The sequence below is a fragment of the Amphiprion ocellaris genome, chromosome 16, assembly GCF_022539595.1.
Source record: "Amphiprion ocellaris isolate individual 3 ecotype Okinawa chromosome 16, ASM2253959v1, whole genome shotgun sequence".
In the NCBI taxonomy this organism is placed as follows: Eukaryota; Metazoa; Chordata; class Actinopteri; family Pomacentridae; genus Amphiprion; species Amphiprion ocellaris.
Window position 1 is genome coordinate 2,815,234 of NC_072781.1, and position 10,612 is coordinate 2,825,845.

Consider the following 10,612-nt stretch of genomic DNA (forward strand, 5'->3'; position numbering starts at 1 on the left):
AAGTATCTGGGAAATGATTTCATCTCCTCAGCTTGGACATGATCAACAAACCCTGACCAGATGAAACCAAATCAAGATTTACATTTACTCCCACATGAAACTCAAGAAGCTGTTTTGTGCATTGAAGAGGTTTTTAAGGCAGCAAATGGCTTTTTCTTCTGTTGAAGGAGGAAATTTCTGCTGCAGATACTGAGTGTATTCATGTATTATCGATGTGCTGGTTTATAGTAGCTCTAAAATGTTTGATTAAATGCTTCAACTGGGATCTACACTCTCAACTGTCTGAATTAGAAACAGACATTAGCTTTAAATGCAGTCATTTACTCTGTTTAATCTGCTTTATTATGATCCTTAGCTGCAGTCTGTAGTAAATTGGCCACAGCCTCATATCATCGCTAATGAAGCCCCTCCCTAAAGGTGCAGCTCAGAGTGTTTGATCTCTGTGGGAACAGCAGGAAGCCAGATCTGAAATGTCATTATCACAGGGGTCCTGACAGCAGCTCTGGTTTAGATAATATAGAAGAGGCTGAGTCGGTGAAGCTGTCTGAACTGCAAATGTGCTCTTCTGTTTGAATTAACTGAGAAAAGGGATAAAAATCCAGTCTGGACATTGTCATGCAGGGTTTGTGTGGATTGAAGTGAACAGGAAGCCTTCTTTATATAGTCACATTAATGGACAATCATAAGGAAACAATAATGTTTTACTGGACCCACAAGTGAAAGACAAAAAGGACAAAAGGTAGAACTACTGCAGGAGAACCTACAGATACACCTGTGGAATACCGATACTGATACGATACGATACAATATGGTACAATTCTGATATGATATGATACGATACGATACGATATGATACAATACGGTACTGGATACGATATGATATGATACAATATGGTACAATTCTGATATGATATGATATGATACCGATACGATACTGGATATTATACCTGATATGATACGATACGATACGATATGATACAATACGGTACTGGATACGATATGATATGTTACAATATGGTACTGGATATGATATGATACAATATGGTACAATTCTGATATGATACGATACGATACGATACAATACTTGGATACTTGGATACTTGGATACTTGGTACAATAAGCTATGGCACTCGATATGATATGATACTCAAAACATTCCGATATGATACTCAATATGGCACGATAAGCTTTTATTTGTCCCACACTGAGGAAATTTGCATTGTTACAGCAGCAAAGGTAATAGTGCAAACAAGATATCACTAGAAAAATAAAAAAATATGAGCTCAGGTTGTTCCTCTGGTTGTGGAAATAACAATATTACACATATCAGTGGTATCACACATGTTTCATGAGTAGAAATAGAGAAGAACTGATATTTCTTATATGCATTTGTTTATACAAGCGGTTGGTTTTGTGAATAGAATGAACAGAACCTGAATTACTTTAATTCAGCCATTTAAGGTGCGTTTGATCTCATCTTTTGGACACCAGCCGCTGAGTTCTTTCCACTTGTCTTTGCAGGTTTATCTTAAAACTACCCATAACTTGTTTACAACCTTGAAGCATTCAGATATGATTTATGGCCTGCGTTTGTGCAGTATTATGAAGCATGCAGGCAGGTGCTGCTACTTTAAAATCCCAACCGTTTGCAGTACATTTAGGTGACGCTGTTACCAAGTGACGAGTTTCCTTCTGCTGAATTTACTGCACAACAACATCTGGAGTGAATTACAGCGCATACGGCAACATATGTACACAACACGCAATACAGCGCATTAAACTCTCTCCATCACACTCAGACCTGTCTCACATATTTGGCTCTTCAGCACAACCTGAGCAACTGGCTTCAGTTTGTTAATCAAATACACAAAGTTAAACACACAAAACAACACTGAAAAGTGCCAGTTAAAAATGTTCTCAGCCTCACACGCTCACAAACGTTTGATTCATCTGCTGCAGTCGCCCTATGTGCCTGCTTTGTGATATGCTAAACATTCTGTAAACATTATCCAGCGCATGGTTACCGTTGCCATGGCAGCATGACAACAGCGCCGAGCTCAGCCCCTCAAACACGGGACAGTAGTGTTATTTAATATTTGGCTACGCATGAGCACAGCATGTTTCTATCACATAATCCTGTCACAGCAGAGGAGACTTCTCCGGGCAGCCCTCCTGACTCCAGACCAGCTGTTGCTATGTTTGGGTCTTATCGCACAACAACAACAAAGAATGAAACGCTCTCTGAGAACACTCTGCCCCAACTGCAATCCCGCACACTTTGTCCACTGTCAGCATCACATGGGATGAGAGGCAGATGCTTTTTTGCATAGATTAGGGGCCTCTTACATCATATTAAGGAAATGAATGGGGTTAAGTAAGTCGGAGCAGAAACAGATCTGTTTGTGTGACTGTAACTGAGGAGATCGATGCCAAAATAAGACTTCAGCTGGTGAAAAAATCAGAACAGGAGTTATCTGGACATACGTTTTCATCAAAACAGAGGGTGATGGGTCCATTTTAACCCTCCTGTTGTCTTCATTTATGGGCACCAAAAAATATTGTTTCTTTGTGTGAAAAAAATCCAAAAATTCAGCAAAAAAATTCCCCAAATTTCAGAAAATTTGCAAAACCTTCAGGAAGAAAATTCCAATAATTCCTTCAAAGTTTCCCTTAAAATCCCCCAAATTTGGCAAGAAAATTCTTGTAATTTTCAAAAAATGAGTAAAAATCTTCCAAAAAAAAATCCTGACAATATCTAAAGTGATTACATATATATCAGTAAAACTTCTGACTTTTTTGTGAATGTTCTTAAGAAACATTTTTAACATTTCTTTTTTTCCACCAAAAAATGTTCAAAGATTTCCCAGAAATGTTGAAAATGTGGACATCAGAAGTTTCACTGTGAAAATAATTTTTTCCCCCACATTTTCAAACTTTAAAACGGGTGAGTTTTGACCCGCAGGACGACATGAGGGTTCAAGCAGCTGTGGTTGTTCCAGTTGCTGAACAGCTTGTCTCATAAACCTGAGGTCGTAGTTCAGACTCTGTCCAAACAGTCAGTAGAAACAGAGGAACTGCAAAAAGCTGCTCCTTCAGGGAAACCTGCACTGAACCAGCTGCTGGAAGCTTGAAGTTTAGACGTATAGTGGCAATATTCAGCTATACAAACCTTTTATTGTCTGAGTTCTTGGAAAGAAATTCAACTTAAACACACTTAGCTCCAGCCTTCAGGCTTTCATTCAACCATCCTGCAGAGGCAGAGGTCAGGAGTTCAGCTTTATTCACATTAGAAATGAAGATTTTAATTATCGAAAAGCCTAAAATGCTCCTTTTCATCATTTCCTATGAATTTGTCATCATCTTCCTTTTATTTATTTGCAATTTCTTAAATTCTGTACAATGCAAACACTTTAAATAATAAAATAACAATTGTTATTCTATGTTAAGCTTTTTCGAGCCATATCAAATGAAAATCCCCTTTAATTCAAAGTCGCATGGTGTGAATTTATCCAGATGAAAAAACACTTTGATCTCTTGTGAGCATCATAAATGCATAAAACTGTACAGACGAGCACCCAAGGACAATCTTAACTTTTATATTCATGTGTTGAATTTATAGTTTTACTCACTGTGGGCTCATTTTTCACTGCAACATAAAATCCTGCATCTCACTGGAAACAGAACAACCACGAAGAAGTAGAGAAACTCAGAAATGTCTTGTTTTTACTCTACAAAAATAGAAAAAAAAACTGGAATCAACATGTGCAACATTTGCCCACTAGTGCTCCAGATAATGAGAGAATATCGTGACTCTACACACTACGTATATTTAACTATTCACATTTGTAAAACCTCTACAGAGTAGGAATCTTTACACTGCTCCCAATGTGTCTTCAAACAACTTGCCGTATCTTATTGTTCAAGTATGCGCTGTTTAATGTCCAGGCGCTCTAACTTGTTCCCATGCTCATCTCCTCTCTGCTTTGTGTAAACACAGCCTGCAGTTCAACTGAAAAGTCCCTGAATCTCTGTTACATAACTGTTGCTCTGCAGCTGAGTCACTCTAGGCTGCTCGCTTGTGCCAAAGAGGCCAGAAAATGTGTTTATCTTTACAGAATCTGGTGCAAATGGTTTCTGGCTCTGAAGGGATGTAGTTATTAACCCTCCTGTTGTCCTCATTTACGGGCAGCAAAAAATATTGTTTCCTTGTCTGAAAAATATCTAAAAATTCTGCAACAAAATTCCCCAAATTTCTGAAAATTTGCAAAACCTTCAGTAAGAAAATTCCAATAATTCCTTCAAAGTTTCCCTTAAAAGTTTATTTAAAAAAAAATAAAAATAAAAAAACAAATTTGGCAAGAAAATTCTTGTAAATATATTCAAAAAATGAGTAAAAATCTTCCAAAAAATCCTAAAAATATCTAAAGTGATTACATATATATCAGTAAAACTTCTAATATTTTCTTTAAGATCATTCACAAAAAAATCAACCAAAATCCAGCGAATTTCGCTGGATTTTGGTTGATTTCTTGTGAATTTTCTTAAGAAACATTTTTAACACTTCTTTTTTTTCACCAAAAAATGTTCAAAGATTTCCCAAAAATGTTGAAAATGTGGACATCAGAAGTTTCACTGTGAAAATATATAGATTTTTTCTCCACATTTTCAAACTTTAAAATGGGTCAATATTGACCTGCAGGACAACACGAGGGTTGAAGATAATCCACTGACCTGTTTTTAAGATCTGAAAACTTTTCTCATTCATCTTTGTGTTGATGTGTTTCTATAATATTTTAAATTCTTTGCTGTATTTTATTATGCATTTTACTCTTTTCTGTTTATGTCTTCTAGTGGCAGTAACTTCAGGTAAATGCTTACATAAGGAACGTATTTATAACAGCCTGCAGCAGGTAAAATGCTCTGAGCTTCACAGAAGAACCGGGTGTTACATCTCCTGCCTGCTGTAATCAGACCACCATGTGTTTCTGTCTTCCTACATTTTTCATCATTTCCTGACGCTTCACACAGAAGTGCAGCTCGTCGGCTCACTTGTCAAACATCCATCAGGAGTGAAGGGAACCGGCTGCAGCGCCTCCAACTGTGGAGCCAAAGGAAGGTGTGTCCAACCCTGGAGAGGTGTTGGTGCCGTCGCCATAGCAACGTAAACAGTAGGGTTCAAACACTGATTAAAATGTGTGCAAACATTATGCAAGGTCTGTGTGTGCATGGATCTGTGTGTGTTTGTGTGCATATGTGCAGGCACGCACGGTTCCTTATGTTTCTTAAAGGCAGAGTGTCCTTCTGGTCTCTGAGACTCACTCCAACTCACTCCGACTCACTCCTGGCATCCAGCAGAGCAGCAGGCGTGTTTTATTAGCAGACCTAAGTGTGTGTTTTACAGCGTCTCAGCAGTTTAAAATAAGTCTCTCTCTGTGTGCATGTGTGACTCGTGTGATTACCACGAGGGGAGCTGAGTTTAATCTGCTGCTGGCCTCACCTGATTTTTCCACTCAGTCCCACTAAAGCCAAGAATCTACAGAAACACACAGAAACACACAGACGATGTCAAAAACTGGAGGCTTTCTGGTAAAGCTGATCTTCCAGGAGTCTCATACACACAGATAGTAACTTAGTTAACCTGTTCCCACCTCTTACTTCAATGTAGGGCGGAAGATAAATGTTAGAATTAATTAGGGTTTTAAGCTTTTAAGTTTCAAACTAGGGATGTCTGATATTGTCTTTTTTGCTGATAACCGATATGCCAATATTGTCCAACTCTCAATTTCTGATTCCGATATCAACCGATACCAATATCTGTGGGCTGTTTAACTAATTTTAGGTAACATCACATATCTCCTGTGTTGGAATTAACACATCATGCCTCATTTTATTGTGATGCCCCATTGGATGCATTCTCAGTTGCAACAAGCTTTCAGATGTAAACAAGAAAACTACTTCAACTTAAGTTATGGAAAAAAATGCCCTTTTTATGCCATATATTTTTTAAATTGTCTCAGACAACAGTTCACACTCTCCCTCCCTCTATCTATGAGTTGGTAAATGCCGGTGAAATCCAGGCATTATTTTATCGGTTTTGATGATAGGCAAAAATCCCCGATAATGATATTGACCGATTATACATTTTTATGCCAATAACAAGTCAATTATATTAGTGGGCCGATATTATCGACCGTCTCTATTTCAAATGTTATTTTGATGAGTTGAGCTGACATAAAAATATTGATGTCTATCTAATTAATTATGGGTATATATATATATATATATATATATATATATATATATATATATATATATATTTCCTGTATGTTTTTATTATTGGAACAGGTGCACAATGCATTTCACTGCACATTAAACTATGTATAATTGTGTTTGTGATAAATAAAGGTCTTGAGTCTTGAGCCTAATATTATCCGTAATTTGAACTCAAATTTGTTGTTTTCATGATTTAAAGAGTGTGTGTTCAAATATGCAACTGCAGTTTAAATTTTTAAAGCAGTTACTATATGAATAAAAACATGATTTGAAAGAAAAAAACTACTGAAGAAAGTCTGATTGGGGCAACTTATTTTAAAAAATGTTTTCCAGCTTTAAAGCTTCTGTTCATAACTGTGGTAATTAAGCACATAACATGAAAAAATATCTTTTAAAAGGGTGGAAATTATAGTTGGAATAACAGATATTTTTTGCATTTTCAACTAAAAATACTTCCTCTTCCCTCTCACCACTCTATTGCTCCTTAATAAAGGCCAAAATTAGCCAGAAAACAATCTTTAATGCAACAAACACACAAAAAGCAACTCCTGTTTTGCTATCAATCATTTAAAAAGTGAGATTTAAAAATACCTTTGCAGATGAAAAGCTAACTCCCCTTAACTAAATCTAGCTTCTCGGTTGAACATAATTTCATTTAATCTTTAATCTTAATTTTTAAGAAAGGGACGATGTACATTAATCAACATTTGAACAAATGTAAATGCACCAGAGTTAGCAGAAAAGCTAGTTTCCATTGGTAGTCCCTCCACCTGTTGTTAATCTTCCTAAAATAAATAAAACAATGACAATCAGAAAAACAGTGTATAATACAAATTAAAACATATTACAAATCTATCAATCAATGGCATCAATGTTTTTGAAGATGTCTGAATACAGAAACATTGATACAAACAGTTTTTTTTTTCTTTTGTTGAACCCAAGCATAATTTTTTAAAGTGTGTATTGCAGTGATGTTGTTAGCTCCTTATTTGGGTTATGTTTGAGTCATACTGGCTTGTTTACTATGTTTTGTTATTGCAGTTGTAAGATTTTATGTCAAGTTTATGGTCTGTTTTCTTGGTCCAGTTATCAGGTGCATCGCTTTTACTAGTTTCACTGCTTTAGTTTCGTGGCTACGTGACGGACGTCCTCCTCTGAAGTCCTCCTGGAAAACGTGCACATGTTGCTGTTGTTGTCGGCTGGAACCGGTCAGACTTGTGCTGTCTGTCAGTGTGTCTGAGCAACCAAACTAGTTTCCCTTTATGCTTATTAATAATCTCATAACCATTATATAACAGGCAGTATGCACAAACATTTCTTAGGAGGGTAAGGTTGAGGTGTTTTTTTTTTTTGTGGCTTTTTTTTTTTTTTGCCTTAATTAGACAAAGATCATTTGAAAATGTGAGAAACAAGCAGATTTATTTTATGTCCCCTGACTAATCAAGTGTTTCTGATAGAAATGGTTTTGTGATCCACCTGTACACTTTATTTTTATTTCCTTTATTATTTCAACAACGATTTAACAGATTTTAGCAAACATATGAATGGCTTTTTGTATGGATTAAAGACATTTCTACTACTTTACAAAAAATGTGATTTTATGACAAAAAGTTCACCCTCGTGTCGTCCTGTGGGTCAAATTGACCCATTTTAAAGTTTGAAAATGTGGAAAAAAACCACATTTTCACAGTGAAAATTTCCACATTTTCAACATTTTTTGGAATTTTTGAACATTTTTTGGTGAAAAAAAGAAATGTAAAAAAATGTTTTTTTAAAAAAAAAAAAACAATCAGAAAAAAGTCTACCAAAATCTAGCGAAATTTGCAGAATTTTGGTCAATTTTTTTCCTGAATGTTCTTAAAGAAACTAGTAGAAGTTTTACTGATATATATGGAGTCACTTTAGATATTTTTAGGATTTTTTGGAAGATTTCTACTCATTTTTTGAAAATATTTTCAAGAATTTTCTTGCCAAATTTGGGTTTTTTTTTTAAAAAATAAAACTTTTAAGGGAAACTTTGAAGGAATTATTAGAATTTTCTTCCTGAAGGTTTTGCAAATTTTCAGAAATTTGAGGAATTTTTTGGCTGAATTTTTAGATTTTTTTCAGACAAGGAAACAATATTTTTTGGTGCCTGTAAATGAAGACAACAGCAGGGATAATGAAAGAACTTGAAAAACTACAAAAAAAAGTTGTATTCATGTGCAGTCTTTTATGAATTCATATTTAGTTTTTAAAATTTAGACCAAATAATTGCAAAAACAGCCACAAACGTCATGCAGAACACCGTCTCTGATTTCCTTTTTGTTCACTGATTGGTTGCTGCTGTAATTTGCAATCAGATTTTTACCATAAACATACTGAAATTCTTGCATCTTTTGGTTTTATTCTGGTCCACCAATCATCCAAGACTATTTCTTCTAAAGGCAGGTAATGATGTGCACAGTTTTTACCGATATTAAGCAGATATTGACCCCGTGACTTATTTCTAGTTTATGGCAAAAGTAGCAAAAAATTGAACAAAGTCCCACAGTCAGTATGTAGGTTGTGAAAATCTGCAGTTAGATTTTAAACATGCTGTAATTCTTGCATCCTTTGTGTTTGTGAAACTTGCTGTAATTTCACCAAGTGCTTCCAGAATCGGACGCTGCATTATTTAGGATCAAAATTAAACATTTTAGACCCACTAAAGCAGAAATCCTAGCAGCTCCGTTGGTTTCCACGGCTACAATTAGAGAAAACACCCACACACCTGCATATTAACACATGCACAAACAGGAGGAATGAGGTCATGCAGCATTCTGGAGGTGAAGATAAAGTCAGAGGGAACGTCTCCACAGACAGTTATACAAGCCCTGTTCCATTCCTCTGAGCTCCAGCCGGGCTGACAGTTCAAGCATTCGTGGTATGTGAGGTGTTTTCAGTGAAAGGGAGAATGGAGGGGCATCTGAGGAGCACAGGGTCATGCATGGATCTCACGTAGTCGCTTCAAAGAGGAAGCAGGGGAGCTGCTGAAGGTCTGGGTGGTGTTCAAGTGGAGTTCATGGAGCTGCATGTCAAACCGAGTCACATGTGATCATTGATTTCACCCCAAAAAGAGCAGCTTTCACCCCAAAGACACGGTGCTTCACATCTGAAGCTTTCAGCTGTTAAAGTTTAGCAAGAGTTTATAAGTTCAGTCTGTAGTTTTCATACTCGATTTGACATTTTGTACTTTTCAGTCCAATACATTCATCCAAAAACAGCAGCTTCTGTACTTATATTCAGAGTATAATAAGATAAAATGACAGATGAATGAGGCAAAATTGTCTAAATATTTGTAGGAATTTTACGCTGAATAAAGTGTTTTTGCCGCATTACTCTGTACAGGATGTGAAGAACATGAGCAACCTCCTCTTCTTTCATTCTCTCCTTCACATATTTATTAATTCCCAACAAATTTAAATATTTAGGTTAAAACTCAGCAATATTATTTATTATATTAATTTACCTGACTAATTTAAATATTACATTTAAGGCCCAATAATATCATGTATTATGCAAAAACTTTATTTGTATCGCACATTTCGTACACAAAGGCAGTTCAAAGTGCTTTATGTAGTGCATTAAGAAGGTTTAAAAAAGAAAAGAAAAACAGCATAAACTGCATTAAAATTCAAATGAAAAGAATATAACAGTAAAAGATTTAAGGATAATGTATGAAATGAATAAAAATACACACAACTTTACTGTAGTAAAACACAGAGAAGTTAACAACAACAACAATAATACTAATAATAATAATTAGAATAATGCTTCTTCTTCTTATTATTGATATCATTAATATCACGATACTGTAAAATAGATTTAAGAATGAAGTAATAAATAAAAGTATGGAGAATTTTATAATAATAATAATAATAATAATAATAATAATAATAATAATAATAATAATCGTTATTATTAGTAATAGTAGTATTGTTATTGGTATTATTAATTTATTATACCCCATGATACTGTGAAAAATAATTTATTATCATTACCTCAGTATCATTATTATTATTTAATTAATGTATTATTAATAGTAATAGTATTGTTATTGGTTTTATAAAATTTATTATATACCATGATACTGTGAAAAATATATATATTTTTTTAATTAGTAATAGTCGTAGTACTGTTATTGGCATTATGAATTTATTATATCCGTGATACTGTGAAGAAAATACTATAGTAGTATATACTAAGGTGCATGTAAACTTTGTGATCAATAACACGAATAATAGTAAATTTAAAAAAATAAAGCAGACAAGCAATGAAACCATCAGATTTAAAGGGACAGATAAAAGCACAATTTGGG